The 27023-nt window shown below is 46.4% G+C and overlaps 1 protein-coding gene across 3 annotated transcripts in view; it reads left to right on the top strand.

Annotated features, from left to right (window-relative positions):
* The window catches only part of LOC135943975 (irregular chiasm C-roughest protein-like), a 126030-nt gene that overhangs the window by 75747 nt on the left and 23260 nt on the right, over positions 1–27023 (top strand). For 2 of the 3 annotated variants that reach the window (XM_065490646.1, XM_065490644.1), the window contains exon 4: positions 17742–17818. The gene's annotated coding sequence lies outside the window, so the exon portion shown is untranslated. The remainder of the gene's footprint in view (positions 1–17741; positions 17819–27023) is intronic. The other variant, XM_065490645.1, reaches the window with a different exon arrangement.

Here is a 27023-nt window from a genome sequence, read left to right as displayed (position 1 = left end):
TGTGGATAATCGTGCATTATTTATTACTGCGCCCAGGCTCGCGAGCATCAAAGGCTTCAGCCTGAGATAAAGGCAGAAAAATCCTGGTGCCAATTATATGTATGCTTGGAGGTCTCAGCCAGCCGCGCTGCGCCGCGCCAGCCGGCAAATTTTGGGCCGCCAGCCGCCGGTGAAAAAGGGACAAAAATTAAAAAGTGCAGGAGAAAAAATGGCGGGCAGTTAAGCACTATCAAACTTCACGTTTAAAATATTGTCAGCCGCGCCAGCCGCCGCCCTAAATCTTGCGGCTTAGACCTCAATACATATACATGCTAATCGCCGTCGGCGTAGCTGATTTTTAATTCTCTGTCCGCCACCGTGTTTGCCGCGGTTCGTCCCGCCAATGGCTATTTCATCTTTGGTCGTTGCACTACCATTTGCCTCGGAAAGCATATTGGCGCGCTAATCTCCTTGCGATCTTGCGAGGATAAAGCGTCCGCAGCCGTCGCGCGCCGCTTTCTTCCCTAACGATTATTACTTTTGTCATCCCCTTTGTGCCTCGCTCGGCATTAAAACTAGCAATATGCCTCATAGAATATTAACAACGCCGACCGCCCAGAGTGCCGGCGGCTGCTTGTGGTCCAAATTAATTCCGAAATGAGAGGACCCCGGAAAAGATGTCATTCCCAAGCTTCAAATATTCTATACACAGAAGAGAAGTTAAAATTATTTTTAGTGGAAACTGTGAGGTTTCCGATCCACTGTCAACTTCGCAATTATGATGACTCACCATGAGCTAAAAACTCTCATTTCACGCCCTGTAAGACCGCCACAGCGCTGGTCGCATCTGGCGGCAATATGCGCAAGAAACGCGCTGATCGTCACCATTTTTCGTTCAGCAATAATCTACGAGTAGCGGAGAAGTCACATCCGCTCGATGGCGGCGTGATTGAAATTGAAATTGTGCAGCTCCTCAAGTGCCATCCGTGTACATAATGCAGCGCCTAGTGCACTCAGGCTCCACACACGTGCACTGACGGAGCGCCGCGCGAACGAGCACTTTGCTGACCGGTCAGCAGCATATTGGTATGCATGACTTTTCGAGGCGACTCCGGGGCCGGGGCCGCACCATTAGGCCGGATGACCCTTGAAGAGAGCCAGCGCAGGCCAGGCGTCCGTCCATCCATCCATCACGCGGCTCTTGGCCTTTCCTAATGGCCGCGTGACATTTGCCAAAACTATTTTACACGAGCCGTCGCCGCTAGCAGTCCAGCGACTTTTTTGCCGCCTCCTTTGCGATGCGCATGGAGCCGACGCTTGCCACTTCAGCATGTTGAGATGTGTCCACTCAGCACACCAGCCGCCGAGTGTTATGGGCGCCCCTCCTCATGCAATATAGATGGACCTGCTGAGCTCCTGAGCGGCTTGTATTATACTCACTGGCCTCAGCCGCCGCCGCCGCTGCCTGGTAATGTTATTGTTTCATCACACACACACACACAAACATAAATGCCGGTCCAACGCTGCATCGCTAATACTGCTGGCGAGTGCTGATTCTTGACACCGTACCTCACGCGGGCCGTTTTATTGCTGCTCGAAATGAAACCGACCGACTGGTTGACTGACTCGACCGACGAAGGGCTCTAACTTTCCTGAGAGACGTAAAACAAGAAGGGCCAAGTGAGCAGTGGTTGATTCGCACCGCACTGAAATTGAAAGAAATATGGAAGAGGGTGGAATCCGGCAAAGAAGCTTTTAGTTGTTTTAGTAGCCATAAAGGCGGGAGGAAAATTGGGTTCCTGCCTGGCGACCTGCGAGCATTGATGGTCCCATAAAACAGCTGATTGAGCACAAATTTTTTTTTTTTTTTTTTTTTTGCTCTTTTTATCCTTGTCCGTCCGAGGACCGGGAAGGGCGCGCACTGCACTAGCACGAATGCTGAAACCCGGGTCCCAATAACACCGCGAACGGATAACATGGGCGCACCAGGCCGCACAGGGACCCAGCCAACCGAAGGGCCACTTGCCTCTGCACCGAGGACTGCATTGAAACGCTAGACATTTGTCCCGTGAAGCCAAATCACGCATGCTGGAAAGGTGCAAACCAGCAAGTAGCGAGTCGGCGCCGGTGCGCCTCCCAGCCCGTCGAGCAATTTGAGCAATTCGAGTCACTAAACTAACCACTTTTTGCCATCTCTGACATTGGGTAGCCAGTATTAGATCTCCGAACTGCTCAAATACCACACATTGCTTTGACACTCCTGAGAGTGCCTTAACAATGCGAGCCAACGGGCTGGTTCAAACAAATTCAAACAATGGTGCTAAAATCATGGAAACATGCGATATTGCTTCTGTTACTGACAGCTTTGCTAAATTTATCTTTTCCTTCTGTATCAACCAGAGCTGTAAAATGTGATTGGGTTAGCAATTTATGTCATTAGGCCCTCTGTAACGCACCATTGTCTATATTCTGAAGTAACAATAGGATTGGTTTATTGTTACAGTTAAATAGCTTTTTTGTTTAGTAACAAGGCTGATATTAAAAATGGTGAATGGGCTTTAAAGTAATTTAGCGTCTAATTAATATTCTGGGAACTATTAAGTTTTCCTGCATCGCAAAATTTTATTTCGTTAAATCAAAAATTAATTTCTCTAGAATCGGTTACCGTTTGACCATAGCATTTCATGTCTATATAATCCACACCCTATTATACTCTCAGTGAAAGTTTTGTGGTTATGCAAAAATATAAAGTGTCCCATTGATATGTCGCTTTCCGTTTTCCGTATCAATTTTATGAGCAAAATGGAAATTTTAGTAGCGTGGTTGGAAGCGAGACCGAAAATCCGCACCCTGTTGGCAGCAGCTGACGTGCAGTGCAATTGTTCCCATCGGTGCAGGTGCGCCCCAGTGAGCACAAAAGCGGCCGCTTGCATTATCATCACCATCATCATCACACACACACACACACCCACAACATATAATAGTCGTGGAACGGGTACGTTCCTGGTGCAAAATAATAATTCCGCGACGCTGGCGCAGATTTAATACAACAAATTGGTGTCGGCCAGGCAGACAGACGCCGGAGAATACAAATTGGCTCTCGACGCGCGCGGCGTGCACCATCAGAGCGGGCGCGCCGCTAATTAAATTCCGCCATTATTTGAACACTTAATAATAAATTATCACCGCAGTTTAATGCCATTCAATTAATGAGCGACCGACAACAACGCTCCCGCCACCCACTTTAAAACCATGCCCGGAAATTTAACACAAACCAATTTTAATGCAGTCGCGCGTCTGCGTCCATACCTATGGGTGTGCAAAATTACTCTCGCGTTGTAATTATTATTTCACGTGTATACCACAGCGCAAATAATAATCTCAGTGAATTGAGTGGCGGTGTTTGCCGGCGTTCTGTACATTTGGTTCGTTTGAAGTATTTATTGGGAGTGTTGAACAATATGCCAACATCCTTCTTGTCAGCTTTTCGGAGAGCACAAACCAGATGGTAGAGAGGGATCGTCAGCAGAGCGGTCACGTCAAGAAAGGAACAATACACCCCGGTGTAATTGATACTCGGAGCGACCGGCTGGCGAAAAAGCAAAATATTCAAAGGCGAATTCGGCAAATAACGCAAGCGTGCGCACTGTTAAGAATTGTAAAACACGGCCGCACGCACGCCGCTCCCTGCGGATTACTCGCGCGGGGGTGAGTGCTTTCCATTGTTTCCCGCGAAAATAATCGTAGTTTATTCCGAGTGCCGGCGAGCGAGCAGCAGCGCAGAAATTTCAATTCCCCCGCGGTGCACGTTGTTGGTCGGAATGAATGGAGGGCGCAAATCATTGAATAATTGCGTGCGGTCGCTATTAATCCGGCGAACAAGCATCCTCCACGCGTGGCTCGCGCGAGCGCCAATTGACAGATGAATGCGAGATTCGCTCTTTTTCTCTTTTTCAATTGCATTATTCAGAGGAGGAGGAGGAGGAGGAGGAGGAGTAGGAGGAGTAGGAAAAATGTGTTTGTACGCCGAGCAGCAGGAAAGAGCGTAGCGACGAATCGATCGGGGCCGGTGTAGGTACATGTGTTCGCCCGAGAGTTATTATACGCGGCGCACATAATATTGTTTAGAACAAAATTTTGAGCCAATATAAAAGCGAGTATGTGCTGGCTGCAGTGAGACCCGGCCGTCGTTGTGTATTCCTACGCGCGTACAGACGCCAGATGTGGAAAAAACGCGGCTGCTTTTTGTTTATGTACCGGCAGGCAGCAGCAGCAGCAAGTCAATAGCCGCGGGGCCGGCCGCGCCTTTTGTTTTCCTGGCCTCCCGCTTTCTTCCCTCCCCCCGCGTCTCCTTTCCACCCACTAACCAAACTTGTGCACCGAGCTTTTAATTACGTGGCGCTGCCTGATTAGCTGTTTTACCTACAGCGGTTTCCAGCCCCTACGCGCTGTGCAGCCTACACGGTACTAATTGCTAAGTCGTTGTAAGGGCGGAAAAATGGATTTCATCGAGGGTAAAGAACAGCATTGTTTGAGTGAGTTGTTTGTTCTCGGGCGCAGGTTAATAAGAGCAGGCTTGTAAGCACGCCAGATGAGTCGTAATTGAATAGAGAGGAGCAGCGCACTTTTTCCTGCCCTGCAACCGGAGCTCGATTAAAACTGCGCAAGAATTTCTAGCTCGAATAGTGATGAATAGAAACTTGATATTCTTTTCCTACGCTCGACGTCAAGTATCATTCCAGAGATGAAAAATGAGGCAGACTCTTCATTAACAATTAGCACGAATGATCTTTCATGTCGGTGATTTGAGAAAAATGAGTCGCATGTCCTAATATGAGGGGAGTTTCATGGAAATGCAAATATGAGAATTTATTGCGACTGGTTGCAGAACGAATAGGCTTTTCTGATTGCTTGCTGCATTGCAAGATTCAGTTGTTCGGAGACTAATTAGAGCAGCTCACTCCGAAATAAGTAGTAGGCTTACTTTTCAATTCAACTGGGGCTTGAATTGAACGCTGCGATGCGAGTATTTCCTGCGCAGTGAATATATCTTTGTTTGCATCTGGTAAGAAAGAGTCGACTCCGTTTTTCACTTCCCCACTCATTTCCACCTGGAGCGGGTGGGCGCGACTCACTCTTTTCGCATGCAGATAGCATCTCGTCTCATCTCGCCTTGCGACCCAGTGTGTATTGCGATTGATATCTCACTCTGGCCCAGCGCCGGCCGGGTATCAAAGGTAGGCAATCCGCACGCCCCGTCTCAAGTGCCGGCTGCATAAGTGAGCCGCCGCTGCCGGAGCCGTGCGCCTCCGCCGCCAGACGACGACGACGAGCACGGGCTGCTTTTGCTCTCCGTTCTCGCTCGCTCGCTCGCTGATGAAGTAGAAGACGATCGCTTTCAATCTCGCCGCCGCGTCGTCCGACCGCCTGGCGGATGGATGGATGAAGCAAGCCGCCTTGTTCGCCCGCCTAGTTAGTCAAATTGAATTTCGGCAATTTCATTAGGACGTCTACAAATGTTATCGCCCGAGTCATCACCGAGCTTTGCCAGCTAATTTGATTCAATTACCGCCGAGGCCTTCAATCGACTGACTCGCTCGGCTGACCCTTCCGCGCCGGCTCATTAGCAGATTGCCGCCGGCTTTCTTCCCGGCCGCTCTTAATGCCGCCGGCTGATTTGCATTTTAATCGTCCGCGTCATGAGCCTTTCGTACTAATTAAAAATTTCCTTCTTTAGCGAAGATTCCTCATTTTTCTAATTAAAAATCTCTTCTGTTTGCAGAGGTGAGCTGAAATTTATCGATTTTGGTGTGATACCTGCGAGGGTAAGTCCCAAATTTATAAAATGATGCGCGAAATGTGGGGTGAAAATTGCCTTGGTAATTCCAACAGCCAACCATGTTAAAAGCAATAATTTGATCGGGTACCAGATCGGATTTGTTGGCCCTTTGTCAGGCGAGAGGATCAACGAGGAGACCGCACACGCACAGAGTGTGCTGGAAATATCAAAACAACAAAATGGTAAATTTGGTCCTTGCAATCCGAGCAAAGCCGTCAATTATCACCGACCGCTGCTGATACCGCACGCAAAAAGCAATTAAAGTTATTAAATTACGAGCGTGCGGGTCGTGTAAATTAGATTGGCTGGCATGAGTTACGCGCTGAAGGAGCGGTGACTTTGCGCGCGGTTGAGAGTGCATTAAAACTTTTGTCGGAAACGAATAATATGACGATTCGAGCCGTGGTGGAAAAATTGCCGGCAGCAATTACACGGCGCGTCGTCGCGTGTGCCCGCTAACTCGCACAAAGTCGGCAGAGGCAGCAATTTAAATGCTGATGTGACAGTATAATTCGCGGGCTGCGCGCAATTACACGGTGATTAGTGCGAAACACCGAGCGGGAACAAGTTCTCGTTGGGACCCTGCTCGCTCACGCAGCCCTGTTAATTTCCAACAATGGCCCGCGAAATGTGCCTCCGGAACCGTCTTGACGGATTCCTCCTCCCTTTTCCGACGAATTGTTACGTTTCGCCTGCTTCTGCGGTTCAAACTAAATCAACTTTAGCACATTGCGTGCAATTTCGCTTCTCCACAATTTAGCCGGAGAGTTCAGCAGAATTCAGCTCACCCCACTATCGATTAATTAATTTAATAACGATGAAGGCATAATGTTGTCCACCCTAGGCGTGCCCCCAGCTCAAGATTGCGACACTAGAATTTAGTTTACAGCAATTAAAGAATGACAAAATCCAATCTTGACATTTCCTCAACGATGAAAAAGACTATATATCTTTTATAAGAAATAGCATGAGAAAAAATAGATGTACTGCATTGTAGAGATGAATTCCAACGTATCTATTATGTATTGGCATGCCAAAAGTTACATGAACTTTCCTGGAATGCCTACATCGCTGACGCATTTCGCACTATCTGTTTTATGGTATTGAAACAGGATAAGTGGTTCTTTCCTTTCATATTCCGTTTTAATTAAAGAAAAAAAATAAAAAATTTTACGCTTTCATAATTTTCGTAACTTTATTTCCAGTCTCTAGTCACTTCTCTTTGAGTGCACGATCATAGTAATCAAAACTATTATTTGCCAACCGCTTAACTCCGTCGTCCTGTGAATAGAATATATCCCCACTTTGCTCTCTTTGCTGTTATTCCTTCTTTTGGCTCCACAAAGCCACGCGCTCAAAGCTCAGCGCACAAAATGTATTTCGCTCACAGGCTTTAGCCGTTCAACTTCTCTAACTGGTCGGAAGTGGAGCACTCGGTTGATGTGTGCACGTTGTACAGCGCACGTGTGTGTACGCGCGCCAAGGATTAAGTCAAGAAGCAGTTAAAACCATAAATACAAAGCTCACACGCGCACTCGCAGCGCGCTTGTTTTATATTTCGCCCGAGCGTCGCTTTTCTCCTCTGCCTGCGGCGGCCGGCTGCTTTTGGATTTTTCCCTTTTTTTCCCAAAGCCCAAAGCCTGCCAACGCTCGCACGATTACGTACATACATACACACGATAGGATGTGGATCAAGGAAATTAAAACGCAACGACTCCCATTCGGCTTTTTTCTCGGCTAATTTGTCTCTTTGAGGCAGCGGTTTGCATGCGGAACACTGCTAATTAAGATAGCGTAAAACGAAGAAAACGCCGAGGAAAGGAAAAAGACTCTTGTTTAATTCAATGAGAATTTTTCTTGCGCTTGTAATTGACTGAAAGTAGGATAATAATTAATTGTTGCTTTCTTAGACAAACATTTTATTTAGAAAAAATATTTTGGAATTCTTAAGAAGGCATTATAAAATAATTTTCCCTATTTTTCATTTAACTTAATATACAGCTACGAAATTTCAATAAATTGTTTGCTACACAAGAGCGGAGGGATGCGATTTACTGAGGTGTCACTCGGGTGGTGCCCGCCAAACGAATTCTTTGGGAAGAGCAGTGGGCAAAAAGACGGCAACGAAGAGAGGAGAGTTATGTTTTGAGCGATCCGTCCAGCGCATTTTTATTGCCGGTTTCCTGCTTTGATGTCGGAGCGCACAGGCAAATGAGGGAGAGCGAAACAGAAAGGCCGACCGACCGACTCTCTGATTACGGCCGCCAGCGCTGGATTTACGCGCTGCTGCTTTCAAAAGCTGCCGGACATTAAGCAGAAGAGAAGAGAAGAGAAGAGAGGACCGCACACAATAAAGGCAAAGGCGGCGCGGGTAAATAAATAAATAAATCATAAATAAGCGTGCAGGAGGCTTGAAGGTGCTTGCAGAAGAGAGTGGATGAGAGCGAGCGCGGAGGCGAATCAAGTTTTCAGCGGTGGCGGTGTGAAATTTATTAACTAACCAAGTATCAGCCGGCTGGCGCGCACGCTAACTAATTTCAGCGTCAATTACGGCGCAAATTTATTATTTCTGGAGAGAATTTCACGCGGGATTGGCTTCGTAAAGCATTGCCCCGGCCGGGCGCGTGCAAAGCCCTCTTGCTTGCTTGCTTGCTTCCTTCCTTCCACTGGCTGGCGCTCTGCTCTCTCATTTCTTTCCTTGCGCCACTTTCTTCTTATCTTATATTTCCACCTGAAGTCTCTAATTTGTGGCTTAATACCGCCGTCTTTCTCCTCCCGCCGCGCGCTGGGGCATCAGCAGCTAAAGCCCTGGCTCCGGCAACTTGTTTAAACTTGGCAGCGATCACTTTCAGACTCGCAACTTGCCTCGAGGTGTTGTGAACAAGTTATTTGCCCTCGCCGCCCCTCGCATCCCCCTTTGCACTGACTGATGCGCTCTAGCATAGCGATTTTTACTTAATTACTCGACTTATCCGCCACCGCCGCTGTTTGCTCACTGTTTCCCGAGTACCAGCTGCCGAGGATTATAGTTCGGCCAAACTATACGACTCAAGTCGAGAAATTGTTGCTAATTTTGCAAGTGGGCTTGGTCATGCTTTGCCGGGCCCTGCGAATTTTCCACCAGATGACTTTGAGATCATTACCGGGATATTTGAATAGGAAAAGTTTTCTCGGTGCTAATCGCAAGATTCCTCCATTTGATTCCCGAAGTCGCGATTGACTGCCTCGCAAAGTGAGCGTCACGGCGGTGAACCAAGGGCTGAGCTTGTTTCCTGCAGATAAAAAGGAGCCGAGGCTAATTTACGAGCGGCCATTATCAGAAACTGGCGAGGAGGCGAGAGTGAGAGAGGCGGGCGGGCGGCAATTTTACAACTTTACGACTGGAATTTTTGGTGAATTTATTGCAAAATTATCTGCGCGCCAGTTAAATGGCTAGATAATTGGCCGAGCCGCCGCCGCCGCCGCACCGCTGCATGCTGTTGGTTGGCACACGATGCCGCTCTGGCAGTCGGTCTAACCCGCCGGATTTCACCGTGAAAATTGCTCCAATTAAGCAGCAATTAGTAAATCGTTCTTGCCGCCTCGAGTGCGGGCGGAGGAGTTGGAGGGCGGCTTTCACGCACAATGGAATTCGCGATAGGCGCGATATACCTGGCAGTATATACCGGCCATGAATATGCAAACGGCAGGAACGTGAATTATTTGGGCTGGCAGGAGTGCGGAGCCGTTGGAATTTCACCGTAAGAAACGCCAGCTTTCCAGACTACATTACCCCGAGCATTAAAGTTTGCGACACTATATCTCCGTCGGAGATATTTTGGTGTCCGAGCATATTGGAGAATTCCAGTTTTGCTCACGGCGGGAAAAACCGCGTCCCCCTTTTCCTTCCCGTGTAATTTTCAACGCTCTGTTTATGTTTCTCCGCTCCGCCTTCCTGCTCGATTTGCATATAAAATGTGGAAAATATCCGAAGACTGAATTTAAGGAGAAAACTTTTCGTGGGCCGTTTTTATATTGTGTTTGCGTCTTGACTGCTCTTTTCTGATGCAAAATCACTTTGGCGTGCGCAAAGTTTCAGGGCGACATTATAATCATGCCGATTTTTTTACCTGCGGAATGCCGAGGCTTACCAAGTTTTCAATCTGGAGACGCGGAAACTTTGATTTCGGCCGCAACTTTTAAACCCCGCAAGCGGATTGATTAATTATGCATGCATAAAGCATCGCTCGCGCGCGCACACACACACACTATTAAATTCAAATTTCGGCCGCGTGTGCAGCACGGCGCCTTCTTGCGGCGATTTTTGCATCGCGCGTGTTTGCGGCTTTGAGAGAAATAAAGAAAGAGAGAAAGAAAGGGTGGCCCTAAAGGGGTAGTTGGCGTCTCCCGCGAGATTGGAGTGGTGCTTGACGCGCAAGGACGCCTCGAGTGCCCTCACCGCACGTACGTTCCAAGATCCACCTCGGGGCCTGCTCCTCCTCCTTCACGAGTCATCTGCACTCCAGAATGCACGGGCACAAGCACGCAGCCCCCCGCGGACCCCGCAGCCCCCCGCTGCGCCACCTTTGTATTCAAATTTGTGCGAGCCCTCGCCGCTTCCGACCCTGCCTCCTGCCGGAACATGTGCTGGCTTTTCTTTTCCGTTTGAGGACCCGCCGCCCGTGCCTGTCCTCAATTTTGCAGATTGTTTTTCGCCGAACCCTTTGTTTCGGATTTTGCTTACAAGAAAGTGCGTGTTGGAATTTCCTAGGGTGCAGAGTGGATTTGCGAAGCACACACTTTGTGCACGGTCTGCCAGCTTTTGACGCGTGCCTCTTAAAATATTATTCTTTTTATGGTTCTGAGTCTGAGCCAGCGCTGGCTGCTAAAATATTATGCAACTACTGCAATCCAAATCGTGCAGCAGTGAGATTTTATGTTTTGAGAGTCCTAAATATTATGAAAATGACAGTAAAATTTGGACATTAAACGTTTTGAGCCCCCAAACTGCATGGGACCATAAAATTAGCATGAATAGTTCCATTTTAAGCCATTTGGGTCCTTAAGATGCACATTTAAAGCTGGCTAATATCCGTGAAAAGCCACGTTGCTTTTCTGTCTCTAAATATTGCCCTAAATGTGGAATTTTACATGAAAAATATGGACTTTTACAAGATTTTACAACATTTTTGTTCCCCTCTAATGCTGAAAAATCCAGCAAATAAAATATTTGATTTGAAGTGCTTTTTCCAATCTTTTTTTGGTCATTATAACAATAGTAACAGATGCTCAGGAAAGTACATTTGATATTAAAGGTAATGGAATCGCACTCTAACGGGAAGGAAAATTACACTACGTTTTCCTTAACAATGTTCAAATTAATATTTTATGTCGAAAAGTCTTACTTGACTCCATTTAAATTTATCTTAAATAAGAAAATCCTCTTTTTAATTTATGCGTCTGGTATCTTTGGAATAATAATATGTAAGGTCCCTGAAATAATTTCGAAACTGAAAGATTTATCTGGAAAAGCTATTCAATGCTAAAATTGCACACATGATGTGTTAAAAACAGTAAATATTAATAAATTGCCTAAAACCACCTATTTGGTATCAAAATAACCATCTAAAATTCGCAGTCCTAAATATATAGCTATGAACTAGTAATTACAGGTTCAGTTTCGATCCATAAATATTATAGCAGAGAATGTTTGTTTTCATTTTTTTTTGTGCCAATAGGGTTTGGTGAACACGATGACGCGGCTCTATTAACAATCAGCCCGCGGTGGCAATTTTGAGCGAGAGATACGCAAATTTCCAAATACGTCCATCCACGCAGTCGGGGTGCGAGCAAACAAGGTTTTTTAATTTGCGTCCTATTAATCCAGGTGCAAATGAAATTTCCCTTTGGCGGACGGATGGGGCACGGTAGCGAGCAAGTGTAATTTCCCGGCGCTCTCGCGTGATTTATCCTGCAGTCGAAGTTTTTGCAAGGGAGTGCCGCGCGCTCTCTCTCAAACACACACACACTCATAAAAACGGACGATTTCCCGGGGAATATTTTCCATGCTGGCGGAGAGCAAACGAGGTGCATCAAACGAGTAGGAGAGAGCAGAGCAGAAGACTTCGGTGCTGCCTGCGTAAGACATCGGCTGGCGCAAAATCGATCACGGCCAGGTAAATAATCCTCGGTCCACGCGTGAGCCCACGCACACCTCGCACCCATAAAGGGATCCGTCCGCTGTTTGTTCGGCCCGCTTGTAAATAATTAATTCCTAAGTGTCTCCCCCGCTACCGGCCGGTCGTATTTGCGCAAGAAAATTCGGCCTGATTAATCTCTGCTAGGCCAGATTCCATTCTCATGGACAGATCAAAGATTTTTCCTATCGATTTATTGCATCATTTTAGATTTTCCGCAAGGAAATTTGCTCCTCTTAATCCGCTGCAGGAAGCGCCGCGAGATTGGTTCGAGTAAAAAAGCAGCCACATTTGTTGAAAATTATCCGCTACCACAGCACACCAGCGCGTTTAACTTTTTGTTGTCGCCTCGCGCTTTAGCTAGTGAAGAGGCAGGCACATCGATAAAGAGATTGGATTTTTTTGCCGCTATGGTGGCAATCGCATTAGCGGTGGTAAAATGAATTAATCCAGGCCATTGTGCCTAGCTGGCGGTCGGGTGCAAAGATTTGCGATCCGCAAAAAGCCTTCTCCGACAGCGGGAGATCTCAATTAGACGCGAGAGCGTGCACAATAGCGACCGCCTCTCCCTCGGGCATTGACAAGGGCGACTTTTTAATGACGCACGGCCGCAAACACAGAGGCTTTTTCAAAACGAGAAAGATCGCGCGTAAAACTGCTAGACTCCTTTTTTGTCGGGCGAATCGCATAAAATATTTAAAGGGGGCTTCTGTCCGGATTGGGTGATTTTTCCTTTCCATCCATCTCGAGTGCCGGGGTGCCTGCCTGCATTCTTCCTTTATTCGCAGCAGTGCGTGCCGCGCTCGATATGCAATATTCGGAGCCGCATAGCGCCAAATTGAGTGGACAAACAAAATGTATATTTTGCCACAACCAGCGGCTCCGCACAATGAGATTGCCCGGCAAACAAGAAACAAATTTGGCCTCGCAGAGACGCAGGGAAACAGGGAAACAGACAAAAGCGGCCGGTTAATTCGATAAGGTCGCCCTGTACCTTACTCTCGAGCGGCGTTTTGCTCGCTCGCTCGCTCCGCCGCCACCGGATTTAAAGTGTTGCACTGCACAATAGACACCGAGCAAAAACACACTCTTGGGCGGCTGCTTGTACTGTCGTGTTTATTGAAACAAGCGAGACGAGCTTTTTCCTTTAATGGAATTTCTAAAGGAAGAGCGGCAGCAATTAGTAAAGAATAAGTACTTGTTTCTATCTAGTCATTCTGATGATCTACGTTGAATAATTAAATCCAATTTGTTAAGTCTGTTAGTCTTGGCTTTGATTATAATTATTTTTAAAAGATAATATCATGTTGCGTAATACAGAAAAATCCGTCTTGCCATCTTCTAAACTAAGTTTTTGTGCTTTTCATAGGCTTTAGATGGTACATCTGATTTTATTTCACGACAAGTTCAACGATATTAACCATGGAAAAGATTACAATTAAAATCGGCCGGGAAAAATGGGATATGCAAAGACCCCGTCAGAGTTACCGCAAGAGGAAAAAGTTTGAATGGGGGTGTGGTACGGGGTCTTCACATCTCCTACCTCTACTCTCCTTATTCAACTCAAGCCTAAAAAATTTTCTGTCCTTCCCACGTCACCCAATCCGTCGCCTCATTAGCGAACACGGAGATTGGTCGTTGTCAAACAATATATGAGGAGGCTAATCCAAGCCACACGCGTGAATCTGCGCGTCGAAACTAGACCCTAATTGTCCAGGCCAACATGCAATTTGGCAAACCCGGTATGTGTGCGCATGCAGAAGCGGCCGGCCGGCCAGGCGCAAAGTGCGGCCGCAATTTCCGCGCTATTAATTAACACGTCTGCCGTCTCATGTTAACGAGCGCGTGTTATGTTGCCAGAAATGAGTGGCCGTGCGCTGCGCATGTAGTGCACTGCACATTGTCGTCGTCGTCGTCGTCAAGTTCGCACCCGAGCAGTTCGAGCAGCCGCTGCGGCCGACGTGCGTATGTGTGCGGAAATTATGGATCTTATACGTGTACTACTTTTTACTCGCCGAGGGGTCGGGTGCGCTTTTAAAAGATGGCTGCTGCGTTTGACGCGAGACACTCGACTCGCTTGTAAGGAGCCGCGCGCGTAATTTATCCGTCCTTCGGCGACATTTACAGACGCACGCTGCAGAATAGGCCGCGGCCACGCCTCCCGCCGCACACCTACAAATTAAATCAGCCTGGCGGGCCTGATTGCTCGAGATGGAAAATTATCCGGGATGAATTTGGCGCCGAGTCGAACGACTTGGCTGCCTTTCCGCGCGCCGCGGAGCAATATTGCTTGAGAAACCAGGCCGGCGGTGGCGAAATCGCTCCCTACGCAACAGCCGCGCTCGTAAAGTGTAGAGAAGGCTGTTAACATCGGGACAGTTGAGTGATTTCGCGTGCTTATTAGAGGAAAATTCGAATGATGAAAGTTCAAACTGTTAAAAAAGTGAAAGAAAATGTGTTTCGTCCTACAGAGGCCAAGTTCACTTTGTTTACAGTTGTTCCAATAAAGTTAGAATACCTGCTGCTCTAGAGGTGGACAAAAAGCGCAAAAATTAATAATTCTCTCATCAGGTTTCTTGCAAAAAGTGGACTTTGCCGATCCCACGCGCAAAATGACGGAATTTAATCTCAGCTCTGAGCCGTCCGCCGCTTTTTGCTCTGTAGTAGCATGCAGCATTTTTGTTTCTAGTTTAATTCCTCCCTCGCAGCACCAGCCGGGCGGCGTGTTATGATCGTGAGCCCCTGCTGAAATTCCAAGTATGCAACCGGGTGAGCAGTCGCATCACACGCGTTGCATAACGAGCCAATTGAGCAGGCGGCAGCGATCGCCGGCGAGTCGATTTTATTGGCCGCATTCCACGGCGTCTTCGGTGCAAAAAGTGGCGCGCACCCTGATGACGGCTTACTTAGGCAGGCAGGCAGGCGGGCGGGCCCTTTTTGCCGAATAAATCTGCCCTATACCTCACAGCAGCCGGTTCCGCTGTGCCGCGGCTGGAAAACAAATCCGGGTCCCGATTTATAGCACCGCCGACGAAAACGAATTAAAATAATATCGAACCGCCTTTGAAAAATGCATGAATTCCGCAGCACATGGTCGGAATTAATCTCTGGCCGCGTGGACACGTACGCGGGCGTGGCGCTGAATAAAATTTCAAACCGCACCCAGCAATACAATACAATTTAATACCAATCGTCGGTGTAATCGGCGTGATTTATGCCGACGATCGTAAATTTCAGCGTGGCACTCATAATTTTGTGCATTACCAGAACCACTGCTGCTGGCCTGCGAGTGAAAATTTCGCAGTTATGGATTGCACAGAATAAAAGTGGAAAAATATCTCATTTTGTACGATTCACAAATTGAAAATATATCACAACAGTTTTTCGCAGGCTGCGTCTGGACATATTTTATCAGCAAACGCACAAAAATACACAATAGTTTGGTTAAAGAGGATTGATACAGCAAAATCCTGGAAAATCATTAAAAGGAAGTAATTTTTTTTAAAACGGGCTGAAAAGTTAGCATACTTTTCAAATGGTGAGGACTGTCTCCTTACTTGAAATCTGATTTTATGTCTCAACAACGAGTTTCCCTAGAAGGTTTCATACGTTGTTGGATAGATCTTGACGAGACGAATCGAAATCTGCCAAGAAGATGTGGTCAAATGCTGTAAATGTTGGAGAAAAATGAATTATTGCAAATTTGAGAACAAATTGCTTATTGATCAACTGCTTATTTCATCCGAAAATTTAAATAATTTACAACAATCGCTCTGCATCATTCCACTTTAAAAATGTAACTGTGGTGAAAAAGTGAAGCTCTTAAAATGTTTTTTCGTTTAAAGCGTTTAAAGAACAAATTTTGCCTTTTTTGCACAAACGATGATAGACCAGAAGCGCGCCTGCTTTGAAGCAAGCCTGCAAGCTGTTCTGATCTTAATTCATAATTGATGATGGCGGCTTGCGTTATTTACTGTGTCCCTCGGCAGCCGGTCTCGAAGAGCGGCTCGGCTGCGTTTGAGTGACGCTGCTCCCTCACTTCACGGCCGGCTGGCCACAAGCAGCGGCGGCAGCCGAGGGAGATAACGTCGTCAGGCCCGACGACATCATCATCCCCTGTCATCGGCGGGCGGGCGGACGGCCCCCGAAATTCGCTTCTCGCCATGCTGATTAGCTGCTGATCCATTGTTTGAGATATATGGCTTTCAATCCCTTCATCAGGCGCAAACCCACGTGCGCGCGGGCCCACCTCACACTACGCTGTGGCTCGAGACCGTTTCCGCTCGCTTTTTTTCGCTGATAAAACCAACGTGAATGCTACTCAAAGCAAAAACGTCGTAAAAGCCCGCCCATGAATCCGGTGCGCGTTTTAGCGAGTCAAGAGGCTGGAAATGTTTTCATGCGAAAATCCATATTTATCAGCAGCGGCTCTGGCGGCAGCAGGCCCGAGGCAAATAAACTGCTGCCGAGGCGAATTTCCCGAAGCTCTGCGGCGGCGGGTCAAAGCGAGATCAATTTATCCAGCGCTCGCGCTTTAATTAAATTTTGTTTGCCTTTAATTTTACGTCAGCAGCGTGACATTTACTCTTGCTGATGATTGTGCGCGCCCCGGATATTCCGGCCCTCATTTTTTAAATGCAAAAAAATCATACTTGGCGCCGCAGGCGGAAAATTACATTTTTTCTGCTGATGTTTATGTCAGAAAATTACGCTGCAGTCCACGACTAATTGAATCCGTCGGCCCTTCAGCACGGATGGAAAATGCCCGCTCTCGGCGGGCTGCTAGTGAAAGTTTGTCACTTTCTGCACACAGCGATGACTGCTGTATCGATGTAGAAACGGTCGTACGAACCAGCAGCGAGAGAGAGAGAGAGAGAATTGCAGTGGTCAGCAAAAACAAGAGCCGCCCGCCCGTCCTCTTGCGGACCCCTCTCGACTGTAATAATTGAAAAAGAGATCGAGCTCTCGGCGCCAGCAGAAAACGTCCGAGACGACTATCTGCTCATCAAAACTTTTGACAAAAGCCCCGAAACATGAACTCTCTCACTCAGAACAGACTGGCGTTGGCCTTCTGGAAAAGATACAATTTTGTTAACAAGGTTCCTAATGGCCTCTGCTATTGTTAGCCTGACTTGCGAATGTATCAGAGAATTCATGCAGGTCTTCAAATAACCAGCTATGCTGAATTGAATCTTATCTTGAGTGTGTTGTTGTTTACACAAATTTGGTATGGAAAGTTAGGTTGGTCCTTGAATCTCGAGACCATCGGACTAACCGAGAAATGTGGTGGCCCGAGATAATAGAAGTTATCTGAGTTTGTCTACTCTAAAAGTGGTCGATGATGACTTCGTGGACAGAATTTCATAATGGAAATAACGTAATTAAAGCAAAACAAATCAATAAAAAATTGATGTCATTTTAAAATCGGAGCGAGAAAATTTAAATTTTATTGACAAACTATTTCATTTTAGAGCTAGACCCATTAATTAACAAAAAATGTGTAAGGTAGTAGGTTACAATCCTCTTTTACACGTTATCAAGCACATTTTAAGCTAATCAAGTGGGCTTTGTTTTCAGTCAGGGAAAAACCCAGGTTTGTTTCCGCGCAGCGGGTTGCTGGCCTTATTTGCCGCCGACAATAAAGCGCTCAAACGCCGTCTTAATTGAGGTGGCAGATGAATCGTTTTAATTATTCACAGCCGCCACATGGAGAAGCTAATTTATTTAAGGCGCGCGCAATTTGTTGCAGCAGGAGAGGCCGCCAAGAAGCTGCTCTCGCGAGGACGTCGACTGGCCGAACGAACCGCCTCCGCCGCCCCGACTGGTGAGTTGATAAACTGCTCTGCGAATTTATCGCCGGCAGATTAGCGCAGGTGGCGCCAAAATCGGCTTTTAATTAGCGAATTCTTCGTTGTTTATTCTAAATTAATTATCCGCCCGCTCGCGAAAGTTTGTTTGCAGAGTTTCGGGCCAAATTAACGGCTCAAATTATCGAATGGCGCTCACCCGACGATCAGAGACGGAATACAAGAAGCAGAGTGTTTGTTTTGCCGCAGTGCGAACGCGGCTGAATCGCGCTAAACGGCTGTTTCCTTCGGATTAGTGCGCTGAATTAGCTCCGCGGAATTGCTTCTTTCTAATTTGCAGCGCGAATTCAACTCGGATATTATGCGCGCACCGTGCGGACTGCTCAAGCGGAGATGCAGGCAAATTGCAAGTGTATTCGAAATCAAGTCACGCAGATTGTAATCAATGGAATGAGTTTGCACTCCCTTGATGAGCTCGCGGCTAATAAGAGGTGTGAACCTTTTGCTTCTTGCTGGAAATCCTCTTAACAATAATAGTTTGGTTTCTCTAAGCGCGAAAAGCAATTTCTTCAGCGGATTTCATCGCCCAAAGTGATTTGACTCTAGAATAATAGTGCAACTAAAAGGCTGCCCTGATTTTCTTCGATGCTGATTGGAAACATTACACACGCTTCACAATTACGAATTAAAACCCAATTAATTTTTAATATATAAAACAAAATAATAAGAGTAGAATATTAGTTATTGGATTTTCACTCATTTTAGGAATTTTCATTGTTGCTTTGCATTTAATGAAATTAAACAAATAAACAGACCCTGACATAATATTTTCGCAAAAATCTAATCAAAATAACTGTTGAGCCAATCAAATCAGAACAGTAGAAACGGAAAATAATTCGTAGGAATGCCCTGTAAAACCATCTAAAGCTCTCCCTCGTGAAATAAGGTTTGTCCACTATCTAATTTATCGGTTTAATTCCGCGCGGCTCTATTACGGGGTGAATTAATAAAGTTTCCAGCGAGCCGTTGAGTTCGGCGCGCGAGAGAAAGCGAAGAACGTTCGAAATGGAACTTGTCGCGCGCTTAAATAAAGTTTTTCCTCTCATTCCGCGCGCTGAAACAATGTGAAAATCCCGCGGCAAAGCCTGGGCGAACAAACTCTTCCACTCCCGTCGGCAGTCAGTCAGTCAGTCAGGCAACTTGAACCTGATTTCGCCCTCCTGCAGCAGTCGCCCGCCCGCCACCCGCCCTCCCATCCGCCTCTTTTTATTTCCCTACAAAGCCATCAAAGTTGCGGCGTCGGATTCGAGCTTGTCAAAGCCCATAAAAAATCAGTCGGAGAAAACAGTTTTGACGCGTGCTCCAGCAACTTTTGCGCCCCCCAAAAGTGAGTGCCGCGCGGAGGAGGAAATAAAGAGGCTGTCACTTTTGTCATTTTTAATCAAGCACGTGTCCAGCTGAGTCTGTTTAGCCCAATAACTCGGCAAATCACTCAAATTTAGCCATTCAAGACGGTGTAATGAGTCTATCTCGGCTGCCGTTTCAAGTTGGGCGGAGGAAAAAGCCGATTTTCATGCCCCGAGCCATTGTGCCGAGGCTGACGCGGTGCAGAGGCAGCGGAATTTTAAATAATTAATGCCGGCGCGCTGTGTTCTTAATAACGCTTTCTAAATTCATGGGCATTGACACCGGTATTAGCTGATCGTATCTCTGTCTCGCTCTCTGTGGGCATGAATACTGAAAGCCTCCGCCAGATCTGCGGCCACTGATACACGCCGGAGGGCCGCGCACACGCCTTTGCATCCATTTTCGCGGCCGATTCTGGCCAAACAAATGTCCCTTGATGCCGGCCGTGCTTATTATTAATGGCCGCGGACGCAAACACACGTAGCGAGAGAAAGAAAAGAGGAAGGGAAAGAAACCGTGTGTGTGTGTATGTGTGCGCGCACAGATACTTTGTCCCGCCAGCCTGAAAGATCATCCGTACGTGAGGCTCGCTCGACTCTCGCACTCCACCCGCCAGCCAGACGGATAGTAGAAAAATAATGTCACACGCGCGCGTGCACCCTCTCTCTCTCCCTGTCTGAATCGGTGCGCCATGAAATGGAAATTTGTCGTGGGTGAATAAGAGAAATGCCGTGAATAACACACAAAGCATGAGTTACGGCGATTTTAATCTCGATAAAGCACGGTGCCAGACAGAGAAATGACGACTTCACAACGAAATAAACGAAAGGAATGGAGGAGTCGCGACTTGTTGTCTTGGACGACGCGTCTACAATGAAGATGACGGCGCCCCCACAAAAAGACGAAACAATAAAATTGGCAAAATATTGGTTTGAGTTCGATGAATAGTTTGAGTCTACATTTCACAGCATTGTTCAGTTGAAAACAATACTTCTCTCAGCCAAGCTCCCAATTCTGCCGTTCTGTCAGCCTCATTTCAGAAATTTTGTTACATGAGAACTTATATTCTGAGTTGACAGTTTTCAACTTCAAGCAAGAAAAGACTTGCTCTAAATTTTGGAGCTACGTGACTCTCCTGTATGCAAAGAAATTGATCCACCCCAGAACCCGGCCTCACCTATTATTTCGCTTGCTTCTCATCAAAACTTTTCTAGAAGTTACTCTGAACTATCAAAACTGCTGGGAACGAACTTGATCCACGCGTGGTCTGAAAGGAAAATAATAACTATTTATCTAATATTGTCGAAATTGGAAACCCTTTTGGCCTTTTCAATTCTCGTGCTGCAACAGTGAGTGAAATCAACTTTACGCGCGCAGAGGGGCATGAGAACACAACTCAAAGAGTGTGTTACACGGCCGGAAACCAAAGTTCGTGCGCACGAGTCTCCGACCAGGAAATCATTAAAACCCATATTATTGTTTGGTGTGTCAGTGGCGGCGGCGAAAAAACAAAGACGGAGCTCGCATTTCATCCATTATTCGGCCGTGTCTGTCAGCCAGCCGGCCATACAAAAGCAGAGCCGCGAGGGCAGCTAGAACAAAGCTCGCTCACTATATATATCGCGTTCCGCTCGAATCGAAGTCGTGTACCTATATGCACACACACACGTATAATATCGGGTATCGAGCAGGCAAATTCGAAAAAGGAATGTCTATCAGTTGCACATTTGACGTCGCTTGATACTTTTGTTTGATTTAATGGCGCAGTTTCCCATTTTCTTGTTCTCGGCTGCGGCTGCTGCCGCCGCCGCCAAAGCGAGCGCGCGTGTTCAATGTTAAAACGCTCGCATGTGATATGCGTGACCGGCGCCGATTCCGTGTTCATCGCTAATACTCTGCATGTCAGCGAATTACCGTTATTTATTCAAACCAATATAATATTATCATATAAAAGCCAGAAATAAACTTCGGCTCGACTCGCGCGCGCATATGCATATACGACTGGGATCACAGCTCGGGAAGGTGGAAATTGAACATTGCAGTGGTGCAAGTGAAACGAAACGGGGTTGTAACTGACCCTCCTGAGAGTCCTGACTGAGAGATAAGCGTGAGCTTTTTATTTTTATGCTAGTAAAGATCATTTAGATAGGATTCACACCTAAATGTACACAAACATTGTAACGCAATTTCCCCGGATAATGTCAAACGTTTTAAACTCGCTACATACTCTGATGGCTAATCTAACGAGTGATTATGTGAAATGAAAATGAAGCAGGGATTTTTTACGGAAGTTATAAAATGTAAAATTCTAATTTTAGAAGTTGGTTTCAACGTGTTGCATAATTTAGTGACATAAATCACTATTTAAATATCTATTTTTCTCGTAAACAAGTTCTTACAGTTCACACAATTAATTTAAACCTTGGAATAAAACTTGGAATTTCGTTCGCAATATATTTCCAATTAAAAATCGTTACTAATTGATCATAATTATACACGTGCAATAGTCTTTTGAACGATCAAATTGCTCTTCTGAAACATTCCTGAGCCGCCAAGCAAAATGAAATCAATTATGAGCTGCAATTAATTAATTTTCTCGGCAGAATCAAAATTAAAAGCTTCATTCCTGGCTTAATGGCATGCAATTAAAAATAGTTTCCGTACAACTTGAAAACTATTTTCCACCACCCACGGCGAACTCGTCCATGGGGAAAAGCGTTTCGCCGGCGTTGTGTGCGCGAGCGGCGAGCGTTGTTCGCTGCATGCCCGGTAATTGATAAGTTATTCGTGCAGGCCGTGGATTTAATTAATTCCGCGCCCGTTGTTGGCCGCATTTTAATTGTTGTTTTATGCGCGCGGCGGGTTCGACATGGCCGTACGGCGGCGTCACACACGACCCTACCACACAGACACATGCAAACGCACAACACACACACACACACACATGTGATGATGCAGCGTGTGTCAAGTACGGGCCGCCCTCTAAACAGATAAAACGTATTCATCATCAGCCCCTTGGTGGCAGTCATTTTTCGGCTGTGCGCGCGTGAAACACACTGACTCGTCGTCGCTCTCTGGTGAGATTCTGCTGCCGGCCGGATTCTCGTCTCTCGCGGTAACACCTCGCCTTTTTTTCTTTTCCTCGCAATTTTTCTTCCGCCTAATACTTTTACGAGTCAGCTGGGAGAATTTATCATGTTCCTATCACCGAATTTGTACACTGCAAAGCTGGAAAATGAAATTTATGGATATACGTACGTGCCTCCCGAAAAGAATCAGAAGTTTACGCCTGCTGGGCAAAAATTGATATAATTATGTCATGCGCCTGAGAAAATGAAGCTATTATTGTTAGTTAGCCTCTCGACTTGGAAATAAATTGGAGGGAAACGCATTTTCTGTTTTCCCTCTTACACAGCTTGCCAAGTTACGATCATTTAGCATGCCGGTAGAATTAAATTATTGGTATCTCTCGGGCAAAGAGCTGCTAGCTGCTGTATTCAAATTTTGACCCTCTTTCACCGCATAGATATGAAATTAACATAAATCAGCATGCGCCACCCGGTGGAAAAATTATCTGCTCCGCAGGCAGCAGCGCTCCTTTAACGACTCTGTCCCAAGAAAATCCGGCCTCGGCTGCACCGCGCATTAATTACCAGGAATCTCGTTTCGGACAAATATTTATTTCGGATATAGCACCGCGCGGATCGAGTGCGGAGACTGCTCGAATCCGTTTGAATAATTCACGAGTCACCGCCAAATGCTGCATTCCATCCGTCGCGCGAGCCTCAAGAGTAGCAAGCAGCGCAGCATTTATTCCGATGGCTTCTGCTGAGTCCGTAGTGCAGTTTATTGAGTCGTTAACCAGTGCCATTTGTTTGAACGGCCCAGCCGCCGGCCCTGACTCTCTGCTTCTGCCACCGCCGTCGCCGAGCAAATAAAATAATCACCCTCGTCCATCCTCGGTGACTTGAAATTCACAATTTGCTCTGTTTGCCAAGTGCCTTGACACAGTCGTTAGCGAGAGAGACGCTGAAATTTGAATTTATTTGGCTATATTGATTACCAGCCAGAGATAAATTTCAAATATTATCCTCTCTCACTTATCTAAACATGTATTTAGATTGAGAATAAACAACTATATTAATATTAACGCTATTTCCAATCAATGTTACGACGTATAAAGAGTAGAAGTGCAGAAATCAGAATCTTGATGGGAAAAAATATTTACTGCGCAATGAGCATTTCCCTTCTGCTCATTGTGGCAGTTCAGTGCTATAAAAGCTAGAAGTTTTTAATTAGCCAGCGTGCATAATTTCCCCGAGTTTGCTGTGCAATGCTGCAAAAATCACGACTTTCATTGCCCGACTTATTAAACTTAATGTTTATTTTTTCCATTTCATTTCAGTACAAATAGCAGTTTAATGAAATGCTAATACAAGCAGATACATTTTATTCCTTTTTCTTCATGACTGCATAATGACTTTGTGTTTGCTGCCGCTCCAGCGCTTTTGCACGATCCAGCTCCTTTTTCCCACGTGTTTCTGTGTGCGATCCATTTGTTGATAATTATTCTCGGTTGCCTTGACGACCGGATCAAACCAAGTGTGCATTCGCCTGCTATCTATGAATAAGCAAATTGAAAAATAGTCAGCATATCGTCGTTGCCGATCGCGTTTCGATGCGCAGCACGTAACACGGAAAATGTGTCATTTTTCACCACTTTGCGCGCGCGAGTGGAAAGATACAACGTCGCACACAGTGCTTTATTTACAATAATAACGAAGGAACGCGATGCAATGGATGCTAAACCGATTAGAAAACAAGAGAACTAACTTTTCTCTCCCTTTTATTTATGGCTGGCGAATTCGCACGTCGGAAGGAGCGAGAGAGAGAGAGAGAGAGCAGCCTGTGATGAAACAAACTCCCTTCTTTGCAGCAGCAGTTGAGCTCTTTCGGTTTTGCTGCGAGTTGTGAAATATTACCGCAACAGAGACGGCTCTGCTGAATAAATAAACAAAGCGGGCGCAAAAACATTCGATCTGCCTTTCCTCCCCTGTCTGCGTCGACTCGCTTATTCTCTCAAGTGTCAAAATATTTAATAACCGGCGGCCGGCCGCTTTTTGCCAAATTCTCGCAAGCACGCAGAGAGACACGCGCAGAAAAAACTGAATAAAGCGCCAACTTTGATCTCTCTCGACTTATTCGTCTGTTTGCTCTGGAGAGAGAGACGATGCAACGAGATGAAAAGAAAATTTCCTGTGTTTCTTCTACTGATACTGCTCTTCGGGGCAAAAACTCTCACTGCCGTTGACTTGGTCGCCGCCGCATTAAAACGCGAGCAGCGCAAATTCTTGGAACGCTTTCAGCGAACGGCTCAAATGTAATTACGCTGACTGAGCGCGTATTCCGTTCGCCATAAAGAACGAGCGAGTTTGGTTTTTGTTTCCAATTGGTTCCATTGCCAATGGTAATCGCTGCGAGCGCGCATGGGGATCAATTCTACTATCGTGTGCGCTTGCCGCCGCCGAGCTCCGTTCGCCGCAGATCAGAAGCCAAAGTGAAATTAAAAAGCCGTATCGGCAGCTCTGAGCATGAATCTGTGTCTCTTTTTCGTGCAGCTGCCGATGCATTCTTGCTAATACGTTCGTTCTCGTTACGTTTTAAACGATTCCGTGCTAATTTGCAGTTTGAATCCCTGGTTTTAAAGCGCAATTTAAACTTTGACTGTTTCAACTTAATGAGAAAATATCTCAGTCTCTTTTAGTATGTAAGCCTTTCAGACACAAAAAATTATTTATCTCCTATCATTTCGACTTACAATTGGAATTGTTTCCAGCTCTGCTTAAATTTCAGGCTTTTCCATCTAATGTGTGGCAAACAAAGTGTGAATTTAGTTCGTGTCTCAGCAGGCGAAATTATGTTGGTGACAAGTGAGGGTTGAACTTGTTAACAAAACGTCCCTGACGCTTCTCTTTCTCTTTCTCTGTGGCAGATAAGTTTGGCAAAAAGTCTTTTCGGAGCGACGCTCAATCACACGATCCGCCGGCATGTGGCGAGCACATATGCACACATTGACGCTTTTTGCGACAATTCACCTCCTCCGCCGCCTCCCACCGCCACAAATAATAATCAATCCGCGTGCGTCCTTGCGTCGCCATCGGGTCGTCACTTTTCACAAGAGACGACGGGCTCCATTTATTTTTTCATGCCAATTTCGCGCCACCAGCTTTTTTGCACAATGCTCCCCAGTTGAGAGAAATTATAATTTATGATAGATAGCGCGAGGGCGTGACTTGATTAAAATTCAATCAAAAATTAATTTCGCACCGCTGAAAAAGTGGAATGATTAATGCACACTGCGCAGGCCTGCGTCATTGCTTGTAAAACCGAAATTCGATAATAATAAAAGTAGAGAGACACCCGATAAATATTTATCCAATTCGGTTTTAATTTTTGCTTAAAAATATATTTCCAAGTGGCATATCGATTAATATTGTAAAAAAATCTCATTGAATGAACCTAGAAAAATCTTATAGTTACTGTGAAATGTGTATTAGAGTTTGCAAAAATTAAGGAGGCCCCTTTTCCAGATCAGTAGGTCAAGCAGGCGTTCGCGGTTTTTCAAATTCACCCCCCGGACTGCGTGCTGGGCCGGAATCAAAGAGTTTCTAGGGTTTCCAGCGGCTCGTTTCGCACGAACAACAACAATATAAAGTGAAAAAGCGGCCACTTGGCGATAAGTGAGTGAACGCACCACGCCCCCAGAAGTGATCGCCATCCATCCGCAGGAACGCAGCAGCGCGGCGTGTCGGTCTCTCGCGTGCCGCAGCCACTTTATCAATCAATTACACACACACGCGGCGGGAGGGACGGCGCCTCGGGCATAAATTATAATATCGCGCGGCCGAAGAAAACGCACAAAGAACCCGCCCAGCGGGCCGCGGAAAAAGTTTAATTAAATAAAAATGCAAACGATCCCTGTCGGACTCCCCCGCCTCCGTAATAACAGGCTCACGTCGCTCGATTGGAGTGAAAATTATTCTTCCATTTCCTTATTCGGATTCGCCCGAAAAGGGCTTCCTCTTCCCGGGGAAAAAATGCTTTATTACCGCGCTGAAATGCATTTAGTAACACTAAGCACGGGAGCCATTTCTGTGCGCCATCTGCGACCGGGGCACATTATTTTACACGATTCCCGGCGCGCGCGAGAGAGAGAGAGAGCAGAGTTCGTCGCTGCGGCACCCACTTGGCCGGGGGTTAACTTTCAAATTGGTCCGTGGTGACCGCCATTATCACTTATGCATGCCTCACCGCATGTGCCTGCGCCGAGCGGCGCAGAGGCGGACGGTCCCGCTGTGCTCCGTCGACAATTCCAGCCGTGTTGACACCTGAATGCCTCGACAGATCGCCGAGCGGAAAGTGGGCATTTAGCACGAGGACCGAATGATTATCGATTCCGCGCAGGGGCACGCGGGCAGGCAGAAATATTGATGAGCCTTTTTCAAGCAGGTGAAATTGGATCGATTTTCCTTCACGACTCTATGTGCAAGAAATTATTACCTCGAGAGTATTATTTTTAAATTTGTAATGCACGACCAATTATGTAACGCATTCATATTTTTTGAACAAAACCGAAACCAGACGCATCGTCGAGAGCCTGCCTTCCTTCTCGATATTTCCACTTGACATTTTTTTCCTTCCGGAGCAGCGATTCAATCAAAAATACCCCAGAGCAAATTGTACTTTTTCCGAAAATTTCGCCAGCTGCGCTCGTTAGCTTGCACCAGTGAGCACTCGGGAGACAAATTTTTCCCT

Source organism: Cloeon dipterum, chromosome 4, assembly GCF_949628265.1.
Source record: "Cloeon dipterum chromosome 4, ieCloDipt1.1, whole genome shotgun sequence".
In the NCBI taxonomy this organism is placed as follows: Eukaryota; Metazoa; Arthropoda; class Insecta; order Ephemeroptera; family Baetidae; genus Cloeon; species Cloeon dipterum.
This window is presented reverse-complemented; position numbering and strand designations above follow the sequence as displayed.